The 17,594-nt window shown below is 39.6% G+C and overlaps 1 protein-coding gene across 2 annotated transcripts in view; it reads left to right on the forward strand.

Moving 5' to 3' along the window:
- ELOVL6 (ELOVL fatty acid elongase 6) overlaps window positions 1-17,594 on the forward strand; it is a 169,228-nt gene that overhangs the window by 36,192 nt on the left and 115,442 nt on the right. The gene's annotated exons all lie outside the window — the stretch shown is intronic.

Here is a 17,594-nt window from a genome sequence, read left to right on the forward strand (position 1 = left end):
CTTTTTAAAGTCATTTTTGAGGGTAATTTTGTGTTCTCTATGAACTGTTAAAAAGATGGAGGTAGTGACTCCTGCTGATGTGAAAAGATTTCAGATACATTGCTATAAGTGAAAAACATCAAAATATACAATAGTATTAAGATAAACCTTTTTAAAAACATGTATGCATATATTAATACACAAATATGCATAAAAATCCAAGGAGTGGAATGGGAGTCAGTGGGAAAGGGAAGGAGACTTGGCTTTCATTTTGCATCATTTCTATATTACTTGACTTTCTCTTTTTTTTTTTCTAACCCTGGGCATTTCTTATTTTTATGGTAAAAATTTTAATCTCACCTACTTAAATTGAAAAACATTTACCTTTTTTCTTATGATTAAGCAAAGTAATCATCAATTTTTAAAACTGCCTTCATATATATTATTGACAGTCCCCCTGTATTATAAAGCCCAGGACAGTAGAAGATTTGCCTGTCTTGCTCCCCTCGGTGTGCTCTGGTTCCTTGGCATGTGGTAGGCACTCCATGAAAGTTTGCTGGCTAAATGAATAAAGGAAAATGATTTTGAAATAGTGTTCAGTATTCCAATACTATCATCATCCTGGGCAGGTACACTATTACCTCTGTTTTACAGACAAACTATGGAAAAACTTACAAAGTAAGTCCGTTGTGAAAAGAATAGATAAAATAAAGCAACTGTGCAAAGGAAGTTTGGCATTAGAGCCGAGGCTAAGATTTTGTGTGTCGTGACTAATCCAACTTTCTTGGTTACCAACTGGAGAATGGCTGTTTCGTTTTGTCCCGCTTCTTGATAAATGGTGTGCCAGGGATCCAGAAAGATGTTAATAAGAGTGGAGTTTCCCTTCATCAAAGCTGTGTTTCTGTTTCAGTAAACAGATCACAATTGAAGAAAATGTGCAGATTGATTCCACAGGTGGCACAAAATAAATTATATCGTGTTTGGCTTAAAATTTGTTGTGATATTCAAAATGGGATTACTTAAATTATGGACCCTCTTTACAATGGTCACTGTGGAGTCCTTTCTCTATTTCTGTGGTGATGGATGAATATGTAGTGCCATGGGAAAATGCACCCTTATATAACATAAGGTAATATAGGGATATATACTATGATTAGATTTTTTTAAAGTAACTTTCACATTAATAAATTCAACAAACTGTAAATAAGTACAAGAAAATAATGCAATGAGTTTCTTAAGCTGTGTATGAAAGCATAATTAACTGATTTGGCAAAAATATTTTTCAGTGTATTATATCCATGAATTTTGGATTACCTCTGTATTTAAATATAAAGTAACTGAGTATTTGGTTACTATTTAAATGTATTTGTTTAATCTTTCCTTTTCCTAGAAAAGAATTTGAGATTAGATGTCAAAATACTAAGCACTGATTTCTGGTTCACTTCTTAGCATCGTGAACATATTTCTTACTTTTCCTTTAAAACATTTACTTTGTATAATGAAACAGTAAGGCGGCAAAGAGTCAGACAGGACTGAAGCAACTTAGCATGCAATGACAAAAAGTGTCATTTAGCCTAATGGCTAATTCAATATGTGTAACTCCATGAAGGTGTTTTTATATCTTCCACGGCAGATACATAATTCCTTGAGTACTTGGTAAGTGTTTATTGAATTGCCGTTGGTTTTCTTTCTAAAGATAAAATATCTTTAAGAACTATATTACAGATTATTCGGTCACCACCCCAATACTGTGCAGTATTATTTGGCATCTGGCTGTCTTTGCTTCACATTGCATATTCCAAATTGTTACTTAACTTAGGGACCATCTGTACAATGGTCAGTCACTGTGTACAGATATTCCTGTTACGCTTCAGTTAGCAGTAAATTATGGAGGGAACTAGTGAGGTTGGTATTAGGATAAATGAAATGTCTGAGCCTTTCTGTCACAAGCCTCTCACTAGTCCTGGGCACTGGCCTTGCTACAAGGAAACCAGGCTGAGCCTGGCCTTATGCTCTTGGACTGCCCCCCTGTCCAAGTCTTCCAAAAACGGGTCCAAATGATGATGATTAGCCAGTTGCATAGGTTGATACAGATCAGTCAAGTGAGTGAGGAAACAGCATCTTTTACCAGTTTGGCTGTGGCTTCCTGTAGCCACAAATATCCAGCCACAGGCTACCATCTGAAAGACTTTTTTGAGGAATAATTTTGTGCCTGGGTGTGGATGCTGTGTCTTGATACATTTTGTAAAAGCAGACATTTATTAATCACATTTTTATTTAACTAACCAAGGAAGTACAAAACTAACTGCTTAGAGAAAATAATTCAATTCTCCTGTCCTTCTTTTCCTGAAAATGAAGTATGTAATTCAGCATACATGGAGCCCTTTCATTTCTGTTCACGAACATTAGTAAGATTTTAGACAGCACAGTCAGGCAAGGAAGTGTCTTAGAAAAGCCCTTCCTTTCATTACACCCTCTGTATAGTTCTCTCCTTCAGGGAGAATCACATCCTAATTTCAGGTCACTTGTTACCTAATCCTCTTTCCTGACATGCCTCCCACTCTTGAAAGCATTTGAACTTCCCAAATATTCAGATTTCACCAAACGTGGCGGGTTCAGTAACAACTACCCATCTCTTGCATTTTCAAGGTGGCTCTGATGGAATCCTCCTTTTCCAGTAGGTTCTGGTTTTCTTTTGTCTACCTCTTCTTGTTCTATCTTTTTTTTTAAAATCTTTTTGAACAGATATTTAGAGAAGACAGCAGGCATATTTGGAGGTATGCCCACTAAGGCACTATTCTTAAGAGAACATTTGCTCGTGTCTTTTTTAACACTCCTGTGCTTTACTATTCCTGCACTGCCTCGTAGCCATTCTTATTATTTAGCATAGTTGGTTCTTCACATGACTTGCACTTCCCACATTGTAATCACCTGGAAAGATTTTGCAGTCACCATGCAAAGTTACTTAGCATCTCTGGAGGTGGAGACTAGGTTTAAAGCCTTACCCAGGAGATGAGGTAATGAGAACCTCTATGTAGGAAGATGTTAGAGACATGAGGTCTGTTTATCTGCCCAAGTAATTCTGATTATTTAAAATCTACCTAGAAAACGTAGCCATTCTGCCATGCCTCTAGATATGAACCAGGACCACATGGGTCTCTCTTTCTTACTCTCTGAAAAAACTGCATTTGTTTTAGAATAAAAATAAATATCCCAACAAATGCCTATAGCATAGTTAAATCCTGATACTTGTTTTTAAATTTTGATTTTGTAATATATTATCTGATTTGAAATAAAATACATTTAAATATTTTCAGTAGATTTTATAGTTATCTTTCTTGTTTTCTCTTTTCCTTTATTATAAACAAAATTTTTTACTAAAGATAGGAAAGTTTTCTACTCCCTCAGGTCCCGGGGCTAATCATTTTTGGTGCCTATATTTTTAAATAATGTTTTAAATGATATGTTAATACTGTTAACACACTATTAAATAATGTGTGACTTAATTGTAAGAGGATTTCTAAAACCATAAGGTCATTAGTATGTATTAGGATTAAGATTTGTTTCCAAACATGCAATTATAATGATTTATCATCTGAAAACTTCTAAGAAGTAAAAGTTAGTTTTTGTCTATGTAAGCATGTTCAATATATACTTTAACATTATATTTTCAAGGAATTTTAAAAATTTGTTACCAGTTGTGCCCAAAATTTGCTACAATTTATTGGGGTTAATAAAGTAAATTAATTGCCTATCGTGCTTCAAATGTATTACTTATTTAATTCTCAGAATCATGTTACAGGGAAGAGATTCTCTCCATTTTATAGATAAAGAAACTGGGGCTCCATCACAGAATTAGTAACTCAAAAGGGTAGGATTTTGACTCAGCCTTGTCTTTCGGAAAGGCTTTTGTTGTTTCTGCCTCTACCACACTTTTGGCCTTAGAACAGCGAGAATAGCGTTTCTTCTCCAAGGTAATCACAAATAAGAAACGGAGTTTCATAGCTGGAGAGCAGCATAACATAGAAGTCTCTGTCTTGGCTGTTACATTGCCCTTCCCTTTCATTTCCATGCACACCAAGCCCCCGCCTCTACCCAGCGGTGACAGTACAAGACAATAGGAGGCAGCGGAGAAGAAATTCAGGCAGTTTGGGTCTGATGACAGAGATAGCCTTAAAAAATTCCTGGAGAGAGGCACTAAGAAATTAATATTGATGACATAATGCCTGGGACTTTTAACATTTCTGAACTTTTCTAAACAAGAGGAAACATAATTTTTAATAGACAAAGTCTATGCGTTGGTATAAAATTGCCATTGGAGAGAAAATAATTTCTGTTTCATTGCAAATGAGGTAAAGAATGCTGTTAGGTCAGTGGAAATAGCTAAGCTCTGTAAAGCTGCTTACTTTGCATTAAGAAACTGCAAAGTAAGAAATAGCCCATTGTTCCATCTCTAGAGTTATTTCAGGAATGACACTGCAAGGTTCAGCAGACCCCATTTTAAGCAAAGATCTGTTAGTTTTGTTTAAATCTATAAAAAAATTTTCTAGATTATAATAATTTTCACTTCCTTTTTTACATGGGAGCATAAGATTTAAAGGTTTAATTTTTGAAACATCAAAAGTAAAGCTGTCTTCTTTTAAGATTTACATGGAGAATAAAATATGTCAGCAGCTTATGAATCTTAAGCATTTTTTACACTTTATTTCCCTTATATGGCACCATTCACGTAACCACTCTACTGGATTTCATATCATCAAATAAGTTTCTTTTTTTTCTTTTTCAAATGAGCTTCAGAATTGCCACTCTTAGAGTGGATAGTTCTCATTTTGTTCCACTATCAATTAAACTTCACCTCACTGTCTAATAACTATCTATGAACTTATCCCACTGTCTCTTAAGGTTTAAAGCATTCAAGAAAGATAGGTAGGTGGCTAATGCTGTCGTTCTGTTTCAAAGATAAAAATTTTGTGTAAGAGATTAAATACGGCCTTAAATAAGGTCTCAAAATTGACACTAGCCATTTACTTTGTACCGAATGGTATCATTTTCACAAAGTTACCTAAGTTATAGTTTACTATTATTATTAATAAATTTGAAAAATCTTATCCGTGACATCAGGAAATCGTCCTCACATACATTCTGTTTGCAGTTTTCTTCATGTCTGTCAGTGCCCTGGCCACCTAAGAGACATAGGCTGATCGTGACATTAAAAAGTGACCATGGGTGCATCAGAGAAGCTGTTCATTAACTACTGTGTCCTCTCTGCCCTCTCACAGGCCAGTGTCTTTAGTTATGGAGGGGTCACCTAGGTTTGAGAGCCTTATTTTGAGAGACAAAAAACTGTCTTTACCAATTGGAAAAAGCAGATTTTGGAAGAACCAAGTGTTCATCGTGAAATAAGGTTTCTAGGACAGTGCAGCGAGTGCTTCCCCCTTCATCTAAAAATTTCTGAAGTATTTTTAGCTATGTCACACATCTATATGCGCACGTGTGCGCGCACACACAGACACACACACACACATACACACAGACACGCACAGACACACACACACACAGACAGACACAGACACATACAGACACACACAGACACACACACACAGACACACACAGACACACACACACATACAGACACATACACACAGACACATACAGACACACAGACAGACACACACACACACAGACACACACATACAGACACACACACAGACACACACACACACACACAGACACATACACACAGACACACACACACAGACACACACACACACATACAGACACATACACACAGACACACACACACACACAGACACACACACACAGACACATGCAGACACACACGCAGACACACACACACAGACACACACATACATACAGACACATACACACAGACACACACACACAGACACACGCAGACACACATGCAGACACACACACAGACACACACACACAGATACACACACACAGACACACACACACAGACACACACACACAGACACACACTATATGACCTAGTTGTCACAGCCCTCACTACTTAGGACCTGGCTGTGTGTGGACCAGCAGCATCCCTGGGGAGCTTGCTACACATACAGCATATCAGGCCCCACCCCAGACCCACTGAGTCAAAATCTGCATTTTAACAAGATCTCCAGGCTTTTCATATGCTCAAACATATTCAGAATTTGAAGAGCTGGTGTCAGGGAATCAATCACTGTCTGGCAGAAAGGTACTGTCTGTATTTTCACTGAAAAAAAAAAAAAGTATTTTTCTGTGCTTGAGAGAATCCTGCTTTTTTTCCCTAGGCAAGGGAGATCCTGAATGGGGTGGTGGAGAGGTGAGACTTAGGCAGGTAAAGGTTTTGTAACCATAATAATGTGACAATAGCAGCTGTAAACTAATGCCAGGGAAATAGTTGTAAAGAATCCATTGTGACAGATTTCTTTTTTTCCCCTCAGCAGTTTCCTCTTAGATGGTGTCTTCAGTTAAAGATCTCAAAGAGAAAGGTCCATCTGGGGGACTGGGATGATGTAAAATGTGGCCTTTCAGTAGTCTCTAAGGAAAACTGTTTCTTTTTATAGTAATCCAAACAGTATGAAGCTGTAAAAATATTTTTTGGAGGGTGTGGGAGTTCCAAGAGCCAAATCAATAGGAGTCCACTGTTTAGAATTGAGTGCTTCTCATGTAATATTCATTTTATTGTTAACATGTGTCAACTAAAAAGAGATGCAAGACAGGAGAGTTGCGAGTTAAACTTTATTGGTGGCACAGTGAGGACTGCAGCCCACCTCAGAGAGCTCTGAGAGAGGAAGCTGCTCCAAAGAGGTAGTGGGGGAAGCTCAATATATCAATATACAATTTTGTTGAAGGGGGAGTTGAAGCACTTCTTTTACAGAATGTTTTCTGCTAGTCATGAGGAACTGATGGCACCATGAAGGAATTTACTGCTTTTCTAGATATGAGGAGATGCAGGGATTAAATAATGAAATCAGTTCCTGAAAATATCCAACCATCTAAAGACCTGGTCCATCTAGTCAAGGCTATGGTTTTTCCAGTAGTCATGTATGGATGTGAGAGTTGGACTGTGAAGAAAGCTGATCGCCGAAGAATTGATGCTTTTGAACTGTGGTGTTGGAGAAGACTCTTGAGAGTCCCTTGGACTGCAAGGAGATCCAACCAGTCCATTCTAAAGGAGATCAGTCCTGAGTGTTCATTGGAAGGACTGATGTTGAAGGTGAAACTCCAATATTTTGGCCACCTGACGCGAAGAGTTGACTCACCTGAAAAGACTCTGATGCTGGGATAGATTCAGGGTGGGAGGAGAAGGGGACAACAGAGGATGAGATGGTTGGATGGCATCACCGACTCAATGGACATGAGTTTTGGTAAACTCCAGGAGTTGGTGATGGACGGGGAGGCCTGAGGTGCTGCAGACCATGGGGTCGCAAAGAGTCGGACAAGAAGGAGCAACTGAACTGAACTGAAAGACCTGTTCTACCAGTTTCCCTGGTGTGTGCCTCACTCTCCACCCTGAACTCCCTTTGGGGCGTGTCAAAGGTCAGCAGCTGCAGCAGCACAGGATTCAATTGCAGAGGCAGAAGGCAAATTCCTTTGGCAAGCGCCAGTTTCTGGTTGACACATGTATTAGATAAACTTTCTTTTTACCACTAGAATTTCATTACAGTTTAGAATTTAGAGAGATTCATAGTTTCAGGTAATGACTTCTTATTGTTGACTGCTACAACTTCTCTAAGATTAATATTTATTAGCCGATTAATAAATGCAGCCAGCAGAATTCATTAAGTTAATCTTCACAATACTCTTAGGCAACTAAGGACTAATTATTTCCTTTTAATAGTGATGAAGAAATTGAGATGCTACAAAATTAAGTAATTTGCTAAAAACTGTACAGCTAGTCGGAGAAGGCAATGGCAAGCCACTCCAGTGTTCTTGCCTGGAGAATCCCAGGGATGGGGGAGCCTGGTGGGCTTCCGTCTATGGGGTCACACAGAGTCGGATACGACTGAAGTGACTTAGCAGCAGCAGCAGTACAGCTAGTAAGTGGCAGAAGCAATTAATAAGTCCAGGATCTCTCATTGCAAAGTCTCTCAATTATGATGCTAGATTGCCTTCTAGACTTCTTTATGGCCCAAGAGCACTGGCTCTTAGGAATGGAAAATTCAACCCTCATTATTGCTCTAGTTAGTAAAACCTTTCTGTAAATAATTACATGTAAATCTTTTGAGACAACCAAGCACCTATCTTATCATTCCCACCCACATACTGATCTCATTGGTGACTCATTACTATAATAATGCTATTGCTAAGTCACTTCAGTCGTGTCCGACTCTGTGTGACCCCATAGACGGAAGCCCACCAGGCTCCCCCGTCCCTGGGATTCTCCAGGCAAGAACACTGGAGTGGGCTGCCATTTCCTTCTCCAATGTGTGAAAGTGAAAAGTGAAAGTGAAGTCGCTCAGTCGTGTCCGACCCATAGTGACCCCACGGACTGCAGCCTACCAGGCTCCTCCATCCATGGGATTTTCTAGGCAAGAGTACCGGAGTGGCTTGCCATTGCCTTCTCCGATAATAATGCTATTAGAAGACTTAAAAACCTCTCTTAAAAATGCTATTAGAAGACTTAAAAACCTCTCTTTTCATGTGGAACTTATGCAAATAAGAGGTATAGAAATCCAGCTAGGAATTTTAGTTTCATTTTATTTTATTTTTGTAAATTTTATTAGAAAACTGAAATTTACAATGTGTTTATATCACTCACTGAGTACATGGCATTTAAAAACAACATCATTACAGAAAGATAACAAAAATACAAAGCCTTAAAACCTATGGGATATGGAAAACATTATCCACTGAGGCCTTGAATGTAGTAGACTTTACATTAAAAGGAAAAGCAATGAGTCTACAAGTATACAGCCAGTTTAAGAAGTTAGCAAGATAAGCAGAATAATCATAAAGAAAAGAAAGCACCTAATACACACCAGGTATTATGCAATAAAAATAAAGTTTCAGTTTAAAGATATATTTTTATCTTTAAAATTATCAATATATTGCCAAATAAGATTAAATTGTAGAAATGAGGGATCATATAGTGAATTAATATCTAAAGTCATTTAAATCATGTCAAATTGCTGCTTTAAGTATCCTGCTTTTTTTTTTACTATTTTAAATTGTGTTTATTTCTGGCTGTGCTGGGTCTTTGCTGCTGTGCAGGCTGCTCTCTAGCTGCGGTGTGCAGGCTTCTCATTGCGGTGGTTTCTTCTGTTGTTGGGGCATTCCAGGTGGCTCTAGTGGTAAAGAACCTGCCTGCCAATGCGGAGATGTCAGAGACGTAGGTTCGCTCCTTAGAGGGGGAAGATCCCCTGGAGTAGGGCATGGCAACCTATACCAGTGTTCTTGCCTGGAGAATCCCATGGACCGAGGAGCTACAGTCCATAGGATCCTGAAGAGTTGGACACAACTGAAGGGACTTCATACACACACAAACACACACACACACACACACACACTCTTGTTGCAGAGCACGGGATCTAGGACACACAGGCTTCAGTAGTTGTGGCATGTGGGCTCAGTAGTTGTTCCCAGACCCTAGGGCATAGGCTCAATGTTAGTGGCACATGGGCTTAGTGATCTCCAGCATGTGGGATCTTCCTGGATCAGGGATCAAACCCATGTCTCCTGCATTGGCGGGTGGTTTCTTTACCACTGAACAACCAGTGAAGCCCTTAAGATTTTTAAACATCTTTTAGTTTTGTAAAATACAAATTGGAGGGCTTTTGAAAATATTTGCTTAATTTTCCTTATTGTTGAGAAATCATCGGTTTTAGAAACTGGCTATTGACTTATTGATGAGTAAGAGATTTCCTTTTGCCAGGCAATATGGTGCCATATGATAATATGGAAATTACCATTATGTTTGGATATTTATGGAGAATCATGAGAAACAAATCTAGATCAAGCTATACAAGCCAAGAACTTTTTATTTTTTATTTTTTTAATTTATTTTATTGGAGGCAAATTACCTTACATTAATATATTGGTTGGTTTTGCCATACATTGACACGAATTCGCCCCGGGTGTACATGCGTTCCCTTTCTTGAACCCCCCTCCTACCTCCATCTTCTCCATATCCTCCCTCCAGGTCATCCCCATGCACCAACCCCAAGCATCCTGTATCATGCGTCAAACCTGGACTGGTGATTCATTTCACATATGATAATACACGTGTTACAATGCCGTTCTCCCCAATCATCCCACCTTCACCCTCTCCCACAGAGTCCCAAAGACTGTTCTATATACTTTTGTCTCTTTTGCAGTCTCGTATACAGGGTTAAGGTTACCATCTTTCTAAATTCCATATATATGTGTTAGTATACTGTATTGATGTTTTTCTTTCTGGCTTACTTCACTCTGTATAATAGGCTCCAATTTCATCCACCTCATTAAAACTGATTCAAATGCATTCTTTTTGATGGCTGAAAAATACTCCATTGTGTATATGTACCAGAGCTTTCTTATCCATTCATCTGCAGATGGACATCTAGGTTGCTTCCATGTCCTGGCTATTATAAACAGTGCTGCAATGAACATTGGAGTACATGTGTCTCTTTCAAGTCTGGTTTCCTCGGTGTGTATGCCCAGGAGTGCGATTGCTGGATCATATGGCAGTTCTATTTCCAGTTTTTTGAGGAATCTCCACACTGTTCTCCATAGTGGCTGTACTAGTTTGCATTCCCACCAACAGTGGAAGAGGGTTCCCTTTTCTCCACATCCTCTCCAGCATTTATTGCATGTAGACTTTTGGATAGCAGCCATTCTGACAGGTGTGAAATGGTATCTCATTGTGGTTTTGATTTGCATTTCTCTGATAATGAGGGATGTTGAGCATTTTTTCATGTGTTTGTTAGCCATCTTTATGTCTTCATTTAACAGAAATGTCTGTTTAGTTCTTTGGCCCATTTTTTGATTGGGCCATTTATTTTTCTGGAATTGAGCTGCAGGAGCTGCTTGTATATTTTAGAGATTAATCCTTTATCTATTGCTTCATTTGCTATTATTTTCTCCCATTCTGAAGGCTGTCTTTTCACCTTACTTATAGTTTCCTTTGCTGTGCAGAAGCTTTTGATTTTAATTAGGTCCCATTTGTTTATTTTTGCTTTTATTTCCAATATTCTGGGAGGTGGGTCTTGGAGGATCCTGCTGTGATTTATGTCAGAGAGTCTTTTGCCTACGTTCTCCTCTAGGAGTTTTATAGTTTCTGGTCTTACATTTAGCTCTCTAATCCATTTTGAGTTTATTTTGGTGTATGGTGTTAGGAAGTGTTCTAGTTTCATTCTTTTACAAGTGGCTGACCAGTTTTCCCAGTACCACTTGTTAAAGAGACTGTCTTTTCTCCATTTAATATTCTTGCCTCCTTTGTCAAAGATAAGGTGTCCATAGGTGCGTGGATTTATCTCTGGGCTTTCTATTTTGTTCCATTGATCTATATTTCTGTCTTTATGCCAGTACCATACTGTCTTGATGACTGTGGCTTTGTAGTAAAGCCTGAAGTCCGGCAGGTTAATTCCCCCAGTTCCATTCTTCTTCCTCAAGATTGCTTTGGCTATTCGAGGTTTTTTGTATTTCCATACAAATTGTGAGATTATTTGTTCTAGTTCTGTGAAAAATATCATTGGTAGCTTGATAGGGATTGCATTGAATGTATAAATTACTTTGGGTAGTATACTCATTTTCACAATATTTATTCTTCCAATCCATGAGCATGGTATATTTCTCCATCTATTAGTGTCCTCTTTGATTACTTTCACTGGTGTTTTATAGTTTTCTATGTACAAGTCTTTTGTTTCCTTAGGTAGATATATTCCTAAGTATTTAATTCTTTTTGTTGCAACAGTGAATGGTATCGTTTCCTTAATTTCTATTTTCTCATTATTAGTGTATAGGAATGCAAGGGATTTCTGTGTGTTGATTTTATATCCTGCAATTTTACTGTATTCATTGATTAGCTCTAGTAGTTTTCTGGTAGAGTCTTTAGGGTTTTCTGTGTAGAGGATCATGTCATTAGTGAACAGTGAAAGTTTACTTCTTCTTTTCCAATTTGTATTCCTTTTATGTCTTTTTCTGCTCTGATTGCTGTAGCCAAAACTTCCAGAACTATGTTGAATAGTAGTGGTGAGAGTGGGCACCTTTGTCTTGACCCTGACTTTAGGGGAAATGCTTTCAATTTTTCACCATTGAGGATAATGTTTGCTGTGGGTTTGTCATATATAGCTTTTATTATGTTGAGATATGTCCCTTCTATTCCCACTTTCTGGAGGGTTTTTATCATAAATGGATGTTGAATTTTGTCGAAGGCTTTCATCTATTGAGATAATCATATGATTTTTATTTTTCAGTTTCTTAATGTGGTGTATTACATTGATTGATTTGTGGATATTGAAGAATCCTTGCATTCCTGGGATAAAGCCCACTTGGTCATGATGTATGATCTTCTTAATGTGTTGTTGGATTCTGATTGCTAGAATTTTGTTAAGGATTTTTGCATATATGTTCATCAGTGATATTGGCCTGTAGTTTTCTTTTTTTGTGGGATCTTTACCAGGTTTTGGGATTAGGGTGACGGTGGCCTCATAGAATGAGTTTGGAAGTTTCCCTTCCTCAGCAATTTTCTGGAAGAGTTTGAGTAGAATAGGTGTTAGCTCTTCTCTCAATTTTTGGTAGAATTCAGCTGTTAAGCTGTCTGGACCTGGGCTTTTGTTTGCTGGAAGATTTCTGATTACTTCCTCTAGTTCCATGCTTGTGATGTGTCTGTTCAGATTTTTTATTTCTTCCTGGTTCAGTTTTGGCAAGGTGTACTTTTCTAGGAATTTGTCCATTTCTTCCAGGTTATTCATTTTATTGCCATATAATTGCTAATAGTATTCTCTAATAATCCTTTGTATTTCTGTGTTGTCGGTTGTGATCTCTCCATTTTCATTTCTAATTTTATTGATTTGGTTCTTCTCCCTTTGTTTCTTGATGAGTCTGGCTAGTGGTTTGTCAATTTTATTTACCTTCTCAAAGAACCAGCTTTTGTCTTTGTTGATTTTTGCTATGGTCTCTTTTGTTTCTTTTGCATTTATCTCTGCCCTAATTTTTATGATTTCTTTCCTTCTACTGACCCTGGGGTTCTTCATTTCTTCCTTTTCTAGTTTCTTTAGATGTAGAGTTAAGTTATTTAGTTGACTTTTTTCTTGTTTCTTGAGGTGTGCCTGTATTGCTATGAACTTCCCCCTTAACACTGCTTTTACAGTGTCCCAGAGGTTTTGGGTTGTTGTGTTTTCACTTTCATTCATTTCTATGCATATTTTGATTTCTTCTATGATTTGTTCATTATTTAGCAGCGTGTCGTTCAGCCTCCATATGTTGGCATTTTTGATAGTTTTTCTCCTGTAATTGAGATCTAATCTTACTGCATTGTGGTCAGAAAAGATGCTTGGAATGATTTCAATATTTTTGAATTTACCAAGGCTAGATTTATGGCCCAGGATGTGATCTATCCTGGAAAAGGTTCTGTGTGTGCTTGAGAAAAAGGTGAAATTCTTTGTTTTGGGGTGAAATGTCCTATAGAGATCTATTAGGTGTAACTGGTCTATTGTATCATTTAAAGTTTGTGTTTCCTTGTTAATTTTCTGTTTAGTTGATCTATCCATAGATGTAAGTAGGGTATTAAAGTCTCCCACTATTGTGTTATTTTAATTTCCCCTTTCATCCTTGTTAGTAATTGTCTTACATATTGCGGTGCTCCTATGTTGGGTGCATAAATATTTACAATTGTTATATCTTCTTCTTGGATTGATCCTTTGATCATTATGTAGTGTCCTTCTTTGTCTCTTTTCACAGCCTTTGTTTTTTAAAGTCTGTTTTATCTGATATGAGTATTGCTACTCCTGCTTTCTTTTGGTCTCTATTTGCGTGGAATATCTTTTTCCAGCCCTTCACTTTCAGTCTGTATGTGTCCCTCGTTTTGAGGTGGGTCTCTTGTAGACAATATATATGGGGGTCTTGTTTTTGTATCCATTCAGCCAGCCTTTGTCTTTTGGTTGGGGCATTCAACCCATTTACGTTTAGGGTGATTATTGATAAGTATGATCCCGTTGCCATTTTCTTTATTGTTTTGGGTTCGAGTTTATATACCCTTTCTGTGTTTCCTGTCTAGAGAAGATCCTTTAGTATTTGTTGGAGAGCTGGTTTGGTGATGCTGAATTCTCTCAGCTTTTGCTTGTCTGTAAAGCTTTTGATTTCTCCTTCATATTTGAATAAGATCCTTGCTGGGTATAGTAATCTGGGCTGTAGGTTACTTTCTTTCATCACTTTAAGTATGTCTTGCCATTCCCTCCTGGCCTGAAGAGTTTCTGCTGAAAGATCAACTGTTATCCTTATGGGGATCCCCTTGTGTGTTATTTGTTGTTTTTCCCTTGCTGCTTTTAATATTTGTTCTTTGTGTTTGATCTTTGTTAATTTGATTAATATGCGCCTTGGAGTATTTCGCCTTGGGTTTATCCTGTTAGGGACTCTCTGTGTTTCTTGGACTTGGGTGATTATTTCCCTCCCCATTTTAGGGAAATTTTCAACTATTATCTCCTCAAATATTCTCTCATAGTCTTTCTTTTTGTCTTCTTCTCTGGGACTCCTATGATTTGAATGTTGGGGCATATAATATTGTCCCATATGTCTCTAATATTGTCCTCATTTCTTTTAATTTGTTTTTCTTTTTCCATCTCTGTTTCATTTATTTCTACAATTCTATCTTCTAGCTCGCTTATCCTGTCTTCTGCCTCTGTTATTCTACTGTTTGTTCCCTCCGGAGTGTTTCTGATCTCATCTATTGCATTATTCATTGTATATTGACTCTTTTTTATTTCCTCTAATTCCTTATTAACCATTTCTTGCATCTTCTCAATCCTTTTCTCCAGTTTATTTATCTGTAACTCCATTTTGCTTTCCAGATTTTGAATCATTTTCACAATTAAAATTCGAAATTCTTTACCAGGTAGGTTCCCTATATCTTCCTCTTTTGTTTGTGTTGGTGGGCATTTATCCTGTTCCTTGCTGGGTATTTCTCTGCCTCTTCATCTTGCTTATATTGCTGTGTTCGGTGTGGCCTTTCCGTCTTCTGGCATTTTGTGGAGTTCTCTTTATTATGTAGTTACCTCGTTGTGTGTGGAGTTGGATGGGTGACTTGTCAAGGTTCCATGGTTAGGGAAGCTTGTGTCGATGTTCTCGTGGGTGGAGCTGGATTTCTTCTCTCTGGAGTGCAATGAAGTGTCCAGTAATGAGTCTGAGATGTCAGTGGGTTTGGAGTGGCTTTGGGCAGCCTGTATATTGAAGCTCAGTGGTATTCTCCTGTGTTGCTGGATAGTTTGCGTAGTATGTCTTTCACTGAAACTTGTTGACCCTTGGGTGGTGCCTGGTTTCAGTGTATGTATGGAGGCATTTGATGAGTACCTATCAATTAATGTTCTCTGGAACAGGAGATCTCTGGTGTTCTCAGGATTTGGCCTTAAGCCTCTGCCTCTGGTTTTCAGTCTTATTCTTGCAGTAGGCTCAAGGCTTCTCCCTCTGTTACTTCCAAGGCAGTTCCTTCTGTTGAAAAAGCTCTTCTGTTTTCTGGTCTCCTCAGTGTCTAATTCCCGTCCTGACACCAGGATGCGGTGGTGGCCACTTTTTTTTTCCCCCCGGCTCACCTGTTCAGTCCTGCTGTGGGGAGGGAGGAACGCAGCTAACAAATATCCCTGGCGTCTGTGGGGAGTGCTCGCAGTGTCTCGCCTACACTGGGAATGCTCCCACTCAAGGCATGTGTACTTTCCCTGTTTATGCTGCTTAGGCTCTAGGTTGCTCTGCTGGGAGGTGTCTGTGGCCAGCGCTGGATTGCATGCACTTCCCAGGTCTGAGGGGCTCAGGTTCAGGTCCTCGGGTACTCCACAAAGGCGCAGACTTGCCTGGGCCTGCGTTTTGTGCCTTCCCCAGTCCGAGCAGCTCAGGTGACCAGGTGTTTGGCGAGCATGGTCGCTGCGAGTTAGCGCCTTCCTGGTCCCTGCCGCTCGTTTTTCTGGGAGTACAACCGGCGCACTTTCTCAGGCAGATAATGACCGGCCTGAACCCAAGAAGTCCTGGCCAGCAAGGGAGCCTGCCTGCAGCTTGGCATGGGAAGCCTCTCTAGGGCCGTGGCTGCCCCTGCCCCAGCGCTGGCTGCCCTCCCCGCCCGCGTCGGCGGGGGCTGGGGGCTGGGCCGCCCGCTGCCCACTTGCTCCGCTCAGCGCCCTGTTCCGTGGGTGGGGCTGGCGGAGTCCTGGGTTGGGGCTTTTCGCAGGCTTTTCCTAGACTTTTCGCCTTTTAGCTGCAGCTTCTGCTTTGCTATTTTAAGTTCGCCCCCTCAGTTTGCCCTGGGGCATTCAAGCCAGGTTCTCCCTCTAAGCGCCACTGCCCGCGCCTCCCTGCCCAGCCCCCACCTGCTAGTGGCGGGTGCGGGAGTCTGTGCCGCTTCTCTGCTGAGAGTTTCCTCTGGGCCCTTGGTCTGCGAGTTTTAATTATTTATGTCTTTCATCTCCCAGTTATGTGGCCCTCTGAGGTTCCACTCGCCAATGTTTCCAGATGTTTGGAAACTTCTCTTTTTTTTTTTTTAAGCCACCCTTCCCGGGATGGAACTACGTCCCTCCCTCTTTTGTCTCTCTTTTTATCTTTTATACTATTTCCTACCTCCTTTCGAAGACTATGGGCCGCTTTTCTGAGTGCCTGATGTCCTCTGCTGGTATTCAGAAGTTGTTTTATGGGATTTCCTCAGCGTTGAAATGTTCTTTTGCTGATTTTGTGGGGGAGAAAGTGGTCGCCCCGTCCTATTCCTCTGCCATCTTCCCGTGCTCCCCAAGCCAAGAACTTTAAACTTATGAGTTTAATTTTTGATGCCTCTGTGTTTAAAACAAAAAGTGTTAGTTCCTCAACCTTGTCTGACCCTTTGCAACCCCATGGACTATGCCCACCAGGCTCCTCTGTCCATGTAATTTTCTAGGCAAGAATATTGGAGTGGGTTGCCATTTCCTTCTCCAGGGGATCTTCCTGACCCAGGGGTGGAACCCAGGTCTCCTGCATTGCAGGCAGATTCTTTACCATCTGAGATACTAGGGAAGCCTCTATGTTTAAATTTGGCAATTCAGGAATAAGAATGTTGTATGAACTTGAGTGCATGTGTTTTCATGGTTATTTTGGAAGAATATGATGCAGAAAAGAAGAAACAGTTCCCACTCAGACTTTTACATTTTAACAACACGACTGATCACTGGCTTCATTGATGTCCTTAGTTTAAAGAAATTAGTAAGAATTCAATCAAGAATGTGATTCAGTTCAGTTCAGTTCAGTCGCTCAGTTGTGTCCGACTCTCCGCGACCCCATGAATCACATCACGCCAGGCCTCCCTGTCCATCACCAACTCCCGGAGTTCACTCAAACTCATGTCCACAGAGTTTGTGATGCCATCCAGCCATCTCATTCTCGGTCGTCCCCTTCTCCTCCCACCCGCAACCTTTCCCAGCATCAGAGTCTTTTCCAGTGAGTCAACTCGTCAC

The sequence above is a fragment of the Moschus berezovskii genome, chromosome 5 (genome assembly GCF_049115385.1).
Source record: "Moschus berezovskii isolate FMDL1 chromosome 5, NW_MosBer_1.0, whole genome shotgun sequence".
In the NCBI taxonomy this organism is placed as follows: domain Eukaryota; kingdom Metazoa; phylum Chordata; class Mammalia; order Artiodactyla; family Moschidae; genus Moschus; species Moschus berezovskii.